The following is a 16,694-nucleotide window of genomic DNA, read 5'->3' on the forward strand; positions in this document are numbered from 1 at the left end:
CAGAAAATGTGGGGAGCCCAGCAGTTAGGGCCGGACGCCAGAGGGCCCTCATCACTGAGGAGAGGAGGCTCCCAGCAAGCTCCAACTGCTACCAGAGGGCCGACGTCGCCAATGCGGGGTGTGCCAGCCAGGCAGGAGTGACCTCAGAGCAGAGGGCCAACCACACAAAAGTGTGAGGAACCCAAAGAGGATCAGACTCTCACCAGAGGGCCCACATCACCAAGGGAATGGAAACCAGGCAGGAGTGTCCTCACACCAGTGGGGCCACATCACCGAAATGTGACGGACCCAGCACACGTGGCCTCAAACTACAGGACACACATCACCAAGGGGCTGGGAGTGAGGCAGGCAGGAGGAGCCTCAAAACAGAGGGCCCATTGCGTAAAAAAGGTGAGGAATCCCGCAGTTGGAACCTCCCAGCAGGCGGCCAGGAGCAGCGAGGCTATGGGATCCAGGCCTGAATGAACTCAAAACAGAGGGCCCACATTCTGACACTGTGAGCAACCCAGCCGTTGGGACCACAGAGCAGAAAGCCCACATCCCCTAGGGAAGGGACCCTGGCTGGAGTGTACTCACACGACAGGGCGCACATCAGAAAATTTTGGGAGCCCATGAGTTAGGGCCTGACGCCAGAGGGCCCTCATTACCGAGGGGAGGAGACTCCCAGCAGGCACCAACTCCCAACTGAGGGCCCACATCGCCAACGTGACGTGTGCCAGCCAGGCAGGAGTGACCTCACAGCAGAGGGCCCACCTCCCAGAAGTGTGAGGAATCCAGACAGGATCAGACTCTCACACGAGGGCCCCAATCACCAAGGGGATGGGAACCAGGCAGGAGTGTCCTCACACCAGTGGGGCCACATCAATAAAGGTGAGGAAACCGGTACATGTGGCCTTAAACCAGAGGACCTACATCACAAAGGGGCTGGGAGTGAGTCAGGAAGTAGGAGCATAAAAACACAGGACCCAAAGAATAAAAAAGGTAAGGAATCCAGCAGTAGGAACCTCCCAGCAGTCGGCTCAGAGCACAGAGTCTATGGGATCTAGGCCTGAGTGAACTAACACCAGAGAGACAACATCATGAAACGGTGAACAACACAGGTGTTGGGACCTTAGAGCAGAAGGCCCACATGCCCATGGGGATGGGAACCTCGCAGGAGTGTCCTCGCACCACTTAGCACGTATCAGAAAATGTGGGTACCCAGCAGTTAGGGCCTGACGCTAGAGGGCCCCCATCACCGAGGGGAGGAGGCTCCCAGCAGGCTCCAAGTGCCACAAGAGGGCCGATGTTGCCCAGGTGGGGTGTGCCAGCCAGGCAGGAGTGACCTCACAGCAGAGGGCCCACCTCACAGAAGGGTGAGGAACCCAGCCAGGATCAGACTCTCACCAGAGGGCCCACATCATCAAGGGGATAGGAAGCAGGCAGGAGTGTCCTCACACCAGTGTGGCCACATCATCCAAAGGCGAGGGACCCAGCACACGTGGCCTCACACCAGAGGACACACATCACCAAGGGACTGGGAGTGAGGCAGGCAGGAGGAGTCTCAAAACAGAGGGTCCATAGAAGAAAAAAGGTGAGGAATCCCGCAGTTGGAACCTCCCAGCAGGTGGCCAGGAGCAGCGAGGCTATGGGATCCAGGCCGGAGAGAACTCAAAGCAGAGGGCCCTCATCATGAAACTGAGCAACCCACGGTTGGGACCTCAGAGCAGAAGGCCCACATTCCCATGGGGTTGGGAACCTGGCACGAGTGTACTCGAACCACAGGGCGCATATCAGAAAATATTGGGAGCCCAGGAATTAGGGCCTGACGCCAGAGGGCCCTCATTACCGAGGGCAGGAGACACCCAGCAGGCACCAAATCCCACCAGAGGGCCGACTTCGCCAAGGCGGGGTGTGCCAGCCAGGCAGGAGTGACGTCAGAGAAGAGGGCCCACCTCACAGAAGTGTGAGGAACCCAACCAGGATCAGACTCTCACCGGATGGCCCACATCACCAAGGGGATGGGAACCAGGCAGGAGTGTCCTCACACCAGTGGGGCCACATCAGCCAAAGGTGAGGAACCCAGCACATGTGGCCTCAAACCACAGGACACACATCACCAAGGGGCTGGGAGTGAGGCAGGTGTCCGGAGGGGCACATTTAACTCTAATTTCCCACCAGGAAGAGGAATTAACCAAAGGCTCAGAGTGCCGTGCCAGACCCTGATTATGGCCTAAAGCAAACCTGCGGTTCTGTGGCCAGCTTTCAAGGAAACGAGTTAAGAAAGGAAATCACAGGCACTGTAATTCACAAACCTGCAGAGTTATAAATGACAGCTATTGGCAAAAATATACTGAAGTAAGTCTGCAAAGAGGACTTCAAAACGAGGCAGAATTGCAGGAATCATATTTCAGGAGGTAGATTGGAATTGCGTTTAAAGCATGTGAAAAGCGGCAGATCTTTGACAGTGATGCACTTGGACAAAAGTGCGTAAACATTTTTTCCTGAATATATTCAGGAAAAAACACATATGCCCTTTTTGGCCAACCAAGCACTCGAGCAATGGAAATCCGCACTACAATGAAGTCTCATTTCCCATTCGTCAAAAGGGCCATCTGAAAAATGTGTAAAAACCAGAAACACAGGACAGGCCATGGAGAACAGGGAGCCTTGTTATGCTGATGGGCGGGATGTAAATTGCCAACAGACACTCTGGAGATGTTTATGGTGTATCCTGAAACATCTGAAAAACAAAGCTACAGACCCTAGGGCACTTCCACTTTTGGCCCTATAGCTTAGGAAAATTAAAATCAACAAGACACAGCCAACACCAAATTTAGGGCTGCTGTGTTTACAAGAACCTTGAGTCCAGTACAAATTAAATATCCCAGAAAGAAAAATGTGGATAAAGGAGTTGTGCTACTTACGTACAATGGAATATCACTCAGCAATGAAATCAATGTCATCAGGCCTGTAGCAGCAAATTGAGTGGATTTAAGTATGATGATTCTAAGAGAAATATGTCACACAGAGAAAGGTAATTATCATAAGATATCACTAATAGAGAGAGTGTAAACTTGGCTACACATAAACTGAATTCCAAAACCGAACAGAGTCTCACATTTAGATAAAAACTTATGCTTGCTTAAGGGGAAAGTTGAGTTGCGGTGCTGTATAAAACCAGAGATTGAAATTAGCACACATACCGTTCCATAAGCCAAATATGTAATAGACAAGACCTACTCTTTGCTCAACGAAATAGACTCATCCATGGTGTATCACCTCACACCTGTTAGAATGGGCATCATCAGAAAATCTACAAACAACAAATGCTGGAAAGGGTGTGGAGATAAGGAACCCTCTTCCGCTATTGTTGGGAATGAAATTGATACAGTCACTGTGGAGAAAGTTATGGAGTTTCTTATAAAACTAAGAATAGAATTACCATATGCTACAGCAGTCCCACTACTGGGCATATACCCAGACAAAACCATAAATCAAAAAGAGACATTCACCGCAATGTTCATTGCATCACTATTTACAATATCCAGGTAATGGAAGCAACCTAAATGCCCACAGACAGACGAATGCATAAAGACGTGGTACATATATAAAATGGAATATTACTAAGCCATAAAAAGGAATGAAATTGGGTCATTTGTAGAGACGTTGATGGATCTAGAGACTGTCATACAGAGTGAAGTAAGTCAGAAAGAGAAAAAGAAATCTTGTCTATTAATGGCTATATGTGGAACCTAGACAAATTGTACAGATGAACCGTTTTGCAAGGCAGAAATAGAGCAACAGATGTAGACAACAAACGTATGGACACCAAGGGGGGAAAGCTGTTGGGGGGTGGTGGTGGGAGGAGTTGAGAGATTGGGATTGGCATGTATACATTTATATGTATAAAATAGATAACCAAAAAGAACCTGCTGTATAAAAAAATAAAATAAAATTCAAATTACAAAAAGTAAAACAGAAAAAATATTCTTCCCTTCACATACATGTATTTATATGAATAAATTATTTCCATGCTTATATCTGTAAATACAAAAAAGAGGAATAAAATCTACCTTGAACCAAAAAAGAAAAAAAAACAGAACCCACCAGCTACACAGAGGAAAACCGTATCAGGGCACTTGCTCCAGTTGTAAACAATTCTGAAGTTGGTCGGTGGTGGGGAATCATCTCCCATTCAGCCAGCAGGCCCCACGCAACAAGCGTCCTCATTGCAAAGCTGGGGGACCGTGCCGAGGCATCTGTGAGTAAACGTGGGCTGAGCCCCAGGCCAGCTGCTGCTGAAATGTTCCCACCCTTCCCAGGTAAAACACCTGAATATGTACAAGGACTTGAAAGCCTAGAGGAAGGGCCATGGAGCCACATGAGCGACAGCATGCCAGCCGACTTGGTGCCTGCAGGCCAGCCAGGATGGTCCTGGTCCTGGGTGCTCTTCTGGAAGCTTTCCATTTCCCTGCCTGAGATACCCCTGCTGTCCCGGCCCCCACTGCTTTCTTCCTCACTCACCTCTGCCCAGGGAGAAATTCCAGCGGCAGGTATGGGTGACACATCCTCTTCTTTAGCAGGTGGCATCTTGGCAACTGCTGCAGAAAGTCCAGCAGAGCCCCACTCACACTGGGCCACCCACAAAGCCGTGGCCTCTCACTCCCTCCCACCAGTCCAGCCCCAAGACTGCTGACAGGGCAGAGAAAATGGCGTCAGGCACAGCTGCAGGGGCTCTTGCTGCCTGGAGCGGTGTTTATATTGATCTGAACCCAGGCACACCTGGGGAGGGCTGGCCGGCACGGTCAGGCTTCCCAGGCCAGCCAATAATCACCCCTCAGGGGCTCACAGTTGCAGAAACTGGAACTTGCTGAATCGGCCAGGTCCAAGGAACAGGTGTGGGCTCCTGAGAGTCAGGATAGACAAGGGGCTGCAGCTCTGGCTTGTTTTCTAATTATATTATCTGGCCCATGAGTGGGAGACAACTTAAAGAAAACCCTCTCCTAATGAGAGGAACCCAGGAGTCAGGGAGAGGAGGGGTGGCTGGTGGGTGGAGACAGAGGCCTGGTGCCCCGGGTGCAGTGGAAGTCTCTGGAAGACCAGGTGGAGGGAGGCCACACAGAGTGATGCCCAGGGTCACAGACCTGTCGGAGCTGCTGTTTGTTAGTTCAAGTCCTGCTCTGAGGTGCTCTGTGTCAGATCTGAGTGACAGGTGAGCTGGGAGTGCTCTGCAATGAGGGCGATATGCACGGTTCCTGTGTTCCCAGCCCTGCCATGGTACCTGCAAGGGTAGCTCTGTATCCTGGGAGGGGCCTGACCACGAGAGCCCCGTTGGCTGGGGTGGGGTACCTGCCCAGGTGAGCTCCATATCCTGGGATTGGCCTGACCTCGAGAGCCCCATGGGCTGCTGGAGTCCTGGTAAAGGATGTCAGGACAGTCAGTGAAGCCACCGAGGATATACCTCCAGTAGTTCCTAAATCCTACACCCTGCTGGTCATTCTACCAACCACCAGGACATGGTATTCTGTATTAGTCTTCAATGATGCCTTCTTTTGTATTCTATTAGTCCCAGAGTCACAAGAAATTTTGGCTTGTGAGTGGCAGGACTCAACATACAACTAAAACAATACTTCCGGGCCGTGTTGCCCCAAGGGTTCAAAAATTCCCACACCATCTTTGGGGAAAGCTCAGCTAAAGACCTAAAAGTTCTACCTCTGGAAAAGGAAACACTCCTTCAATATGCAGACGACATTCTGATCGCCAGCCCTACTAAGGAGACCTCTGAACTACGAAGCCAATAAAGGATACAAGTTGTCCAAGAAAAAGCTCAAATATCACAGACTACGGTGACCTGCCTGGGCTTCATTCTCACAGAAGGTCGGAGAAGCCCATCCCAGGAAAGGGAAGAAACAATTTACAGCCTTACCCATTTCTAAAACTAGAAGACAGCTTAGGGGTTCCTGGGGAGGCCAGGGTTTGCTGCTTCTGGATCCCTAACTACAGTCTACTAGCTCGGCCTCTATATGAAACACTGAAAGGAAAAGGTGATGATCCTTTTGAATAGAATGCAGAAGTGGCCTTTCAAGAATGGAAAGAGCAGTCAATTCAGACCCTTGCCCTGGAACTCCCTAATTTAGCTAAACCCTTTGACCTTTACATTCCTGGTGAACGGTGAATCGCCACTGGAGTATTAGTGCAAAACCTGGGACCACTTGAAATGGAACAATGCAAGAATGCGATCCAGGTAGGATAAAATACGGTCACCAAGGGGCTTGGCCCACCGCCACATCTGGCCAAGATACTGGCAGTATCTGATAACCTGGAAATCAGCAGCCCAAAAGGCCACCTCCCTCCTAAGGGAAAAGGAACCCTCGTGGTGATCCTAACCCCCAACCATGCCCTGAAGTTGCAGGGTTGGCTCCGTGGGCACACTGATCTTGAGGGAGGAGGCCCTCCAACTCCAACCTCCATAGAGATAACCGGGGCAAAGGGGCACCATGACGACTCATGTGAAGGTGTCTGCACATGCAAATTTAACGCTCATTTCCCACCAGGAAGAGGAATTAACCAAAGGCTCAGCATGCCATGCCGGAACTATATTAGGGCCTGAAGCAATCCTTCGGGTTTGTGGCCAGCTCACAAGAAAGCGAGTTGAAGAAAGGAGCTCAGGGGCACTGTAATTCACAAACCTGCAGAGTAATGAATGACAGCTATCGTCCAAAAATGTTTTGAAGTAAGTCTTCGAAGAGGACTTGAAATCGGGGCAGAATTTCAGGAAAACGATTTCAGGGGGTAGACTGGAATTGCACTTAAAGAATAAGATTAGAGGCAGAATGTCGACAATGATGCACTTGGCCAAAAAGGGCGTATGCGTTTTTTCCTGAATATATTCAGGAAAAAACGCATACGCACTTTTTGGCCAACCAAGCAAGCGTGTAAAGGAAATCTGCACTACAATGAAGTCTCACTGCCCCCCGGTCAAAAGGGCCATCTGAAAAAAGTGTAAAATCCAGAAAGGCAGGACAGGTTTTGGAGAAGAGGGAGCCTCGTTATGCTGCTGGACGGGATGTAAATTGCCAACAGCCACTCTGGAGAAATGTATGGTGTATCCTGAAACACGTAGGAAACAAAGCAACACAGCCTATGTCACTTCCAATATGGTCCTATAGCTTAGGGTAATTAAAATCACAAACACACAGCCACCCCAAAGTTTGGGATGGCTCTGTTTACAAGAACCTTGTCTACGGTACAAGTTAAATATCCCAGAAAGCAAAAAATGGATAAAGAAGTTGTGGTACGCACGTACAATGGAATATCACTCAGCAAAGAAATCTACGTCTTCAGGCCCATAGCGGCATAATGAGTGGATTCAGGTACGATGATTCTACGAGAAATAAGTCACACAGAAAAAGAAATATCATAAGATATCACTAATACACGGAATGTAAAGTTGGCTACACATGAACTGAATTACAAAACAGAACAGGGTCTCAAATTTAGAAAACCAACTTATGCTTGCTTATGGGGAAATGTGAGTTGGGGTGCTGCATAAAACCAGAGATTGAAATTAGCACAGATACCGTTCCATAAGCCAAATATATAATAGACAAGCCCTACTCCTTGCTCAACGAAATGGACTCAACACCCCATATTCAACGCCTGGCAAGATACCTGACAAGTAAGAATCTTAAAACCCATGGATTTATATGTCTCCATAAGGTAATCAAGCGTGTGTACAGCGGCCTAAACGCAGCAGTGAAAATCCGATAAATCCCATTATCAAATTAAATTTCAAAAACAAAACACAATGACAGTGAAATAGAGAGCAATTCTTAAATAATTCATTCAGGGCTTGTGATGCAACCTGGCTTTACCACATCTACACCCAGAGCTGGGTGAGACATAAGGCTGGACACTTTGGGCTGATAGCATTGGTGAGGTTCGGTGAGCAAACGCAGACCCTTTGAAGTCATACTGCATGGTACCCATTCCATGGGTCCCAACTCTCCAGGTTTAAGGGATTCTTCCTTCAGCTAAAACATGCATGGGAAACCCATAGTATGGTCCACCGTGTGATTGGGAAACGTTTTCAAATGCATCTCAGTTTTCGTCCCCTGGTACTCGGGTTCACCATTCCAGACGCTTTACTAACACTCTCCCCACTTGGAGAGTCAGTGCATTTAACCTCCTGTTTGGCACACTTTGCAATTTCTGCGCAAGATGAACAGGAATAGGGAGAAGCAATGAGAGACTAGCTGTAGGTGTCTGCACGGGCAAATGGAACGCTCATTTCCGACCAGGAAGAGGAATTAAACAAAGGCTCAGCATGCCCTGCCGGAAAGAGACTTTGGCCTGAAGCAATCCTGCGGTTTTGCGGCCAGCTCACAAGAAAGCGAGTTGAAGACATGAGCTCAGGGGCACTGTAATTCACAAACCTGCAGAGTTATGAATGACAGCTATCGTCCAAAAATGTATTGAAGTAAGTCTTCCAAGAGGACTTGAAAGCGGGGCAGAATTTCAGGAAAACGATTTCAGGGGGTAGACTGGAATTGTACCAAAAGCATAGGAAAAGAGGCAGAATGTCGACAACGATGCACTTGGCCAAAAAGGGCGTATGCGTTTTTTCCTGAATATATTCAGGAAAAAACGCATACGCCCTTTTTGGCCAACCAAGCAAGCGTGTAAAGGAAATCTGCACTACAATGAAGTCTCACTGCCCCCCCGGTCAAAAGAGCCATCTGAAAAAAGTGTAAAATCCAGAAAGGCAGGACAGGTCATGGAGAACAGGGAGCCTTGTCATGCTGATGGGCGGGATGTAAATTGCCAACAACCACTCTGGAGAAGTGTATGGTGTTTCCAGAAACACGTAGGAAACAAAGCAACACAGCCTATGTCACTTCCACTTATGGTCCTATAGCTTAGGGAAATTAAAATCAAAAACACACAGCCACCCCAGTGTTTGGGACGGCTCTGTTTACAAGAACCTCGTCTACGGTACAAGTAAAATATCCCAGAAAGTAAAAAATGGATAAAGAATTTGTGGTACGCACGTACAATGGAATATCACTCAGCAATGAAATCTACGTCATCAGGCCTGTAGCGGCATAATGAGTGGATTCAGGTACGATGATTCTACGAGAAATAAGTCACACAGAAAAAGAAACATCATAAGATATCACTAATAAACGGAATGTAAACTTGGCTACCCATGAACTGAATTACAAAACAGAACAGGGTCTCAAATTTAGAAAACCAACTTATGCTTGCTTATGGGGAAAGGTGAGTTGGGGTGCTGCATAAAACCAGAGATTGAAATTAGCACAGATACCGTTCCATAAGCCAAATATATAATAGACAAGACCTACTCCTTGCTCAACGAAATGGACTCAACACCCCATATTCAACGCCTGGCAAGATACCTGACAAGTAAGAATCTTAAAACCCATGGATTTATATGTCTCCATAAGGAAATCAAGCGTGTGTACAGCGGCCTAAACGCAGCAGTGAAAATCCGATAAATCCCATTATCAAAATGAATTTCAAAAACAAAACACAATGACAGTGAAATAGAGAGCAATTCTTAAATAATTCATTCAGGGCTTGTGATGCAACCTGGATTTCCCACATCTACACCCAGAGCTGGGTGAGTCATAAGGCTGGACACTTCGGGCTGATAGCATTGGTGAGGTTCGGTGAGCAAACGCAGACCCTTTGAAGTCATACTGCATGGTACCCATTCCATGGGTCCCAACTCTCCAGGTTTAAGGGATTCTTCCTTCAGCTAAAACATGCATGGGAAACCCAGAGTATGGTCCACCATGTGATTGGGAAACGTTTTCAAATGCATCTCAGTTTTCGTCCCCTGGTACTCGGGTTCAACATTTGAACGCTTTACTAACACTCTCCCCACTTGGAGAGTCAGTGCCATTAACCTCCTGTTTGGCACAGTTTGCAATTTCTGCGCAAGATGAACAGGAATAGGGAGAAGCAATGAGAGACTAGCTGTTGGTGTCTGCACGGGCAAATTGAACGCTCATTTCCCACCAGGAAGAGGAATTAACCAAAGGCTCAGCGTGCCCGGCCGGAAACATATTAGGGCCTGAAGCAATCCTGCGGGTTGCGGCCAGCTCACAAGAAAACGAGTTGAAGAATGGAGCTCAGGGGCACTGTAATTCACAAACCTGCAGAGTTATGAATGACAGCTATCGTCCAAAAATGTGCTGAAGTAAGTCTTCAAAGAGAACTTGAAAGCGGGGCAGAATTTCAGGAAAACGATTTCAGGGGGTAGACTGGAATTGCACTTAAAGCGTAGAAAAAGAGGCAGAATGTCAACAATGATGCACTTGGCCAAAAAGGGCGTATGCGATTTTTCCTGAATATATTCAGGAAAAAACGCATACGCCCTTTTTGGCCAACCAAGCAAGCGTGTAAAGGAAATCTGCACTACAATGAAGTCTCACTGCCCCCCGGTCAAAAGGGCCATCTGAAAAAAGTGTAAAATCCAGAAAGACAGGACAGGTCATGGAGAACAGGGAGCCTTGTCATGCTGATGGGCGGGATGTAAATTGCCAACAACCACTCTGGAGAAGTGTATGGTTTTTCCAGAAACACGTAGGAAACAAAGCAACACAGCCTATGGCGCTTCCACTTATGGTCCTATAGCTTAGGGAAATTAAATTCAAAAACACACAGCCACCCCAGAGTTTGGGACGGCTCTATTTACAAGAACCTCGTCTACGGTACAAGTAAAATATCCCAGAAAGCAAAAAATGGATAAAGAAGTTGTGGTACGCACGTACAATGGAATATCACTCAGCAATGAAATCTACGTCATCAGGCCCGTAGCGGCATAATGAGTGGATTCAGGTACGATGATTCTACGAGAAATAAGTCACACAGAAAAAGAAACATCATAAGATATCACTAATACACGGAATGTAAACTTGGCTACACATGAACTGAATTACAAAACAGAACAGGGTCTCAAATTTAGAAAACCAACTTATGCTTGCTTATGGGGAAAGGTGAGTTGGGGTGCTGCATAAAACCAGAGATTGAAATTAGCACAGATACCGTTCCATAAGCCAAATATATAATAGACAAGCCCTACTCCTTGCTCAACGAAATGGACTCAACACCCCATATTCAACGCCTGGCAAGATACCTGACAAGTAAGAATCTTAAAACCCATGGATTTATATGTCTCCATAAGGAAATCAAGCGTGTGTACAGCGGCCTAAAGGCAGCAGTGAAAATCCGATAAATCCCATTATCAAAATAAATTTCAAAAACAAAACACAATGACAGTGAAATAGAGAGCAATTCTTAAATAATTCATTCAGGGCTTGTGATGCAACCTGGATTTCCCACATCTACACCCAGAGCTGGGTGAGATATAAGGCTGGACACTTCGGGCTGATAGCATTGGTGAGGTTCGGTGAGCAAACGCAGACCCTTTGAAGTCATACTGCATGGTACCCATTCCATGGGTTCCAAATTTCCAGGTTTAAGGGATTCTTCCTTCAGCTAAAACATGCATGGGAAACCCATAGTATGGTCCACCGTGTGATTGGGAAACGTTTTCAAATGCATCTCAGTTTTCGTCCCCTGGTACTCGGGTTCACCATTCCAGACGCTTTACTAACACTCTCCCCACTTGGAGAGTCAGTGCATTTAACCTCCTGTTTGGCACACTTTGCAATTTCTGCGCAAGATGAACAGGAATAGGGAGAAGCAATGAGAGACTAGCTGTAGGTGTCTGCACGGGCAAATGGAACGCTCATTTCCGACCAGGAAGAGGAATTAAACAAAGGCTCAGCATGCCCTGCCGGAAAGAGACTTTGGCCTGAAGCAATCCTGCGGTTTTGCGGCCAGCTCACAAGAAAGCGAGTTGAAGACATGAGCTCAGGGGCACTGTAATTCACAAACCTGCAGAGTTATGAATGACAGCTATCGTCCAAAAATGTATTGAAGTAAGTCTTCCAAGAGGACTTGAAAGCGGGGCAGAATTTCAGGAAAACGATTTCAGGGGGTAGACTGGAATTGTACCAAAAGCATAGAAAAAGAGGCAGAATGTCGACAACGATGCACTTGGCCAAAAAGGTCGTATGCGTTTTTTCCTGAATATATTCAGGAAAAAACGCATACGCCCTTTTTGGCCAACCAAGCAAGCGTGTAAAGGAAATCTGCACTACAATGAAGTCTCACTGCCCCCCCGGTCAAAAGAGCCATCTGAAAAAAGTGTAAAATCCAGAAAGGCAGGACAGGTCATGGAGAACAGGGAGCCTTGTCATGCTGATGGGCGGGATGTAAATTGCCAACAACCACTCTGGAGAAGTGTATGGTGTTTCCAGAAACACGTAGGAAACAAAGCAACACAGCCTATGTCACTTCCACTTATGGTCCTATAGCTTAGGGAAATTAAAATCAAAAACACACAGCCACCCCAGTGTTTGGGACGGCTCTGTTTACAAGAACCTCGTCTACGGTACAAGTAAAATATCCCAGAAAGTAAAAAATGGATAAAGAATTTGTGGTACGCACGTACAATGGAATATCACTCAGCAATGAAATCTACGTCATCAGGCCTGTAGCGGCATAATGAGTGGATTCAGGTACGATGATTCTACGAGAAATAAGTCACACAGAAAAAGAAACATCATAAGATATCACTAATACACGGAATGTAAACTTGGCTACCCATGAACTGAATTACAAAACAGAACAGGGTCTCAAATTTAGAAAACCAACTTATGCTTGCTTATGGGGAAAGGTGAGTTGGGGTGCTGCATAAAACCAGAGATTGAAATTAGCACAGATACCGTTCCATAAGCCAAATATATAATAGACAAGACCTACTCCTTGCTCAACGAAATGGACTCAACACCCCATATTCAACGCCTGGCAAGATACCTGACAAGTAAGAATCTTAAAACCCATGGATTTATATGTCTCCATAAGGAAATCAAGCGTGTGTACAGCGGCCTAAACGCAGCAGTGAAAATCCGATAAATCCCATTATCAAAATAAATTTCAAAAACAAAACACAATGACAGTGAAATAGAGAGCAATTCTTAAATAATTCATTCAGGGCTTGTGATGCAACCTGGATTTCCCACATCTACACCCAGAGCTGGGTGAGTCATAAGGATGGACACTTCGGGCTGATAGCATTGGTGAGGTTCGGTGAGCAAACGCAGACCCTTTGAAGTCATACTGCATGGTACCCATTCCATGGGTCCCAACTCTCCAGGTTTAAGGGATTCTTCCTTCAGCTAAAACATGCATGGGAAACCCAGAGTATGGTCCACCATGTGATTGGGAAACGTTTTCAAATGCATCTCAGTTTTCGTCCCCTGGTACTCGGGTTCAACATTTGAACGCTTTACTAACACTCTCCCCACTTGGAGAGTCACTGCCTTTAACCTCCTGTTTGGCACAGTTTGCAATTTCTGCGCAAGATGAACAGGCATAGGGAGAACCAATGAGAGACTAGCTGTTGGTGTCTGCACGGGCAAATGGAACGCTCATTTCCCACCAGGAAGAGGAATTAACCAAAGGCTCAGCGTGCCCTGCTGGAAAGAGATTAGGGCCTGAAGCAATCCTGCGGTTTTGCGGCCAGCTCACAAGAAAACGAGTTGAAGAAAGGGGCTCAGGGGCACTGTAATTCACAAACCTGCAGAGTTATGAATGACAGCTATCGTCCAAAAATGTACTGAAGTAAGTCTTCAAAGAGGACTTGAAAGCGGGGCAGAATTTCAGTAAAAAGATTTCAGGGGGTAGACTGGAATTGCACTTAAAGCATAGGAAAAGAGGCAGAATGTCGACAATGATGCACTTGGCCAAAAAGGGCGTATGCGTTTTTTCCTGAATATATTCAGGAAAAAACGCATACGCCCTTTTTGGCCAACCAAGCAAGCGTGTAAAGGAAATCTGCACTACAATGAAGTCTCACTGCCCCCCGGTCAAAAGGGCCATCTGAAAAAAGAGTAAAATCCAGAAAGACAGGACAGGTCATGGAGAACAGGGAGCCTTGTTATGCTGATGGGCGGGATGTAAATTGCCAACAGCCACTCTGGAGAAATGTATGGTGTATCCTGAAACACGTAGGAAACAAAGCAACACAGCCTATGTCACTTCCACTTATGGTCCTATAGCTTAGGGAAATTAAAATCAAAAACACACAGCCACCCCAAAGTTTGGGATGGCTCTGTTTACAAGAACCTTGTCTACAGTACAAGTTAAATATCCGAGAAAGGAAAAAATGGATAAAGAAGTTCTGGTACGCACGTACAATGGAATATCACTCAGCATTTTAGTTATCGTCCCCTGGTACTCGGGTTCACCATTCCAGACGCTTTAGTAACACTCTCCCCACTTGGAGAGTCAGTGCCATTAACCTCCTGTTTGGCACAGTTTGCAATTTCTGCGCAAGATGTACAGGAATAGGGAGAACCAATGAGAGACTAGCTGTAGGTGCCTGCACGGGCAAAAGGAGCGATCATTTCCGACCAGGAAGAGGAATTAAACAAAGGCTCAGCATGCCCTGCCGGAAAGAGACTTTGGCCTGAAGCAATCCTGCGGTTTTGCGGCCAGCTCACAAGAAAGCGAGTTGAAGACATGAGCTCAGGGGCACTGTAATTCACAAACGTGCAGAGTTATGAATGACAGCTATCGTCCAAAAATGTATTGAAGTAAGTCTTCCAAGAGGACTTGAAAGCGGGGCAGAATTTCAGGAAAACGATTTCAGGGGGTAGACTGGAATTGTACTAAAAGCATAGGAAAAGAGGCAGAATGTCGACAACGATGCACTTGGCCAAAAAGGGCGTATGCGTTTTTTCCTGAATATATTTTCCTGAATATATTCAGGAAAAAACGCATACGCCCTTTTTGGCCAACCAAGCAAGCGTGTAAAGGAAATCTGCACTACAATGAAGTCTCACTGCCCCCCGGTCAAAAGGGCCATCTGAAAAAATTGTAAAATCCAGAAAGGCAGGACAGGTCATGGAGAACAGGGAGCCTTGTTATGCTGATGGGCGGATTTAAATTGCCAATAGCCACTCTGGAAAAGTGTATGGTGTTTCCTGAAACACGTAGGAAACAAAGCAACACAGCCTATGGCACTTCCACTTATGGTCCTATAGCTTAGGGAAATTAAAATCAAAAACACACAGCCACCCCAAAGTTTGGGATGGCTCTGTTTACAAGAACCTCATCTACGGTAGAAGTTAAATATCCGAGAAAGCATAAAATGGATAAAGAAGTTGTGGTACGCACGTACAATGGAATATCTCTCAGCAATGAAATCTACGTCATCAGGACCGTAGCGGCATAATGAGTGGATTCAGGTACGATGATTCTATGAGAAATAAGTCAGACAGAAAAAGAAACATCATAAGTTATCACTAATACACGGAATGTAAACTTGGCTACCCATGAACTGAATTACAAAACAGAACAGGGTCTCAAATTTAGCAAACCAACTTATGCTTGCTTATGGGGAAAGGTCAGTTGGGATGCTGCATAAAACCAGAGATTGAAATTAGCACAGATACCGTTCCATAAGCCAAATATATAATAGACAAAACCTACTCCTTGCTCAACGAAATGGACTCAACACCCTATATTCAACGCCTGGGAAGATACCTGACAAGTAAGAATCTTAAAACCCATGGATTTATATGTCTCCATAAGGAAATCAAGCGTGTGTACAGTGGCCTAAAAGCAGCAGTGAAAATCCGATAAATCCCATTATCAAAATGAATTTCAAAAACAAAACACAATGACAGTGAAATAGAGAGCAATTCTTAAATAATTCATTCAGGGCTTGTGATGCAACCTGTATTTACCACATCTACACCCAGAGCTGGATGAGACATAAGGCTGGACACTTCGGGCTGATAGCATTGGTGAGGTTCGGTGAGCAAACGCAGACCCTTTGAAGTCATACTGCATGGTACCCATTCCATGGGTCCCAACTCTCCAGGTTTAAGGGATTCTTCCTTCAGCTAAAACATGCATGGGAAACCCAGAGTATGGTCCACCATGTGATTGGGAAACGTTTTCAAATGCATCTCAGTTTTCGTCCCCTGGTACTCGGGTTCAACATTTGAACGCTTTACTAACACTCTCCCCAGTTGGAGAGTCAGTGCCATTAACCTCCTGTTTGGCACACTTTGCAATTTCTGCGCAAGATGAACAGGAATAGGGAGAAGCAATGAGAGACTAGCTGTTGGTGTCTGCACGGGCAAATTGAACGCTCATTTCCCACCAGGAAGAGGAATTAACCAAAGGCTCAGCGTGCCCGGCCGGAAACATATTAGGGCCTGAAGCAATCCTGCGGTTTTGCGGCCAGCTCACAAGAAAACGAGTTGAAGAAAGGAGCTCAGGGGCACTGTAATTCACAAACCTGCAGAGTTATGAATGACAGCTATCGTCCAAAAATGTACTGAAGTAAGTCTTCGAAGAGGACTTGAAAGCGGGGCAGAATTTCAGGAAAACGATTTCAGGGGGTAGACTGGAATTGCACTTAAAGCGTAGAAAAAGAGGCAGAATGTCAACAATGATGCACTTGGCCAAAAAGGGCGTATGCGTTTTTTCCTGAATATATTCAGGAAAAAACGCATACGCCCTTTTTGGCCAACCAAGCAAGCGTGTAAAGGAAATCTGCACTACAATGAAGTCTCACTGCCCCCCGGTCAAAAGGGCCATCT

Source organism: Delphinapterus leucas, unplaced genomic scaffold (assembly GCF_059928025.1).
Source record: "Delphinapterus leucas isolate spDelLeu-1000000601 "Yukka" unplaced genomic scaffold, BTC_Dleu_Yukka2 spDelLeu_asBTCV2_sq31, whole genome shotgun sequence".
Lineage (NCBI taxonomy): Eukaryota > Metazoa > Chordata > Mammalia > Artiodactyla > Monodontidae > Delphinapterus > Delphinapterus leucas.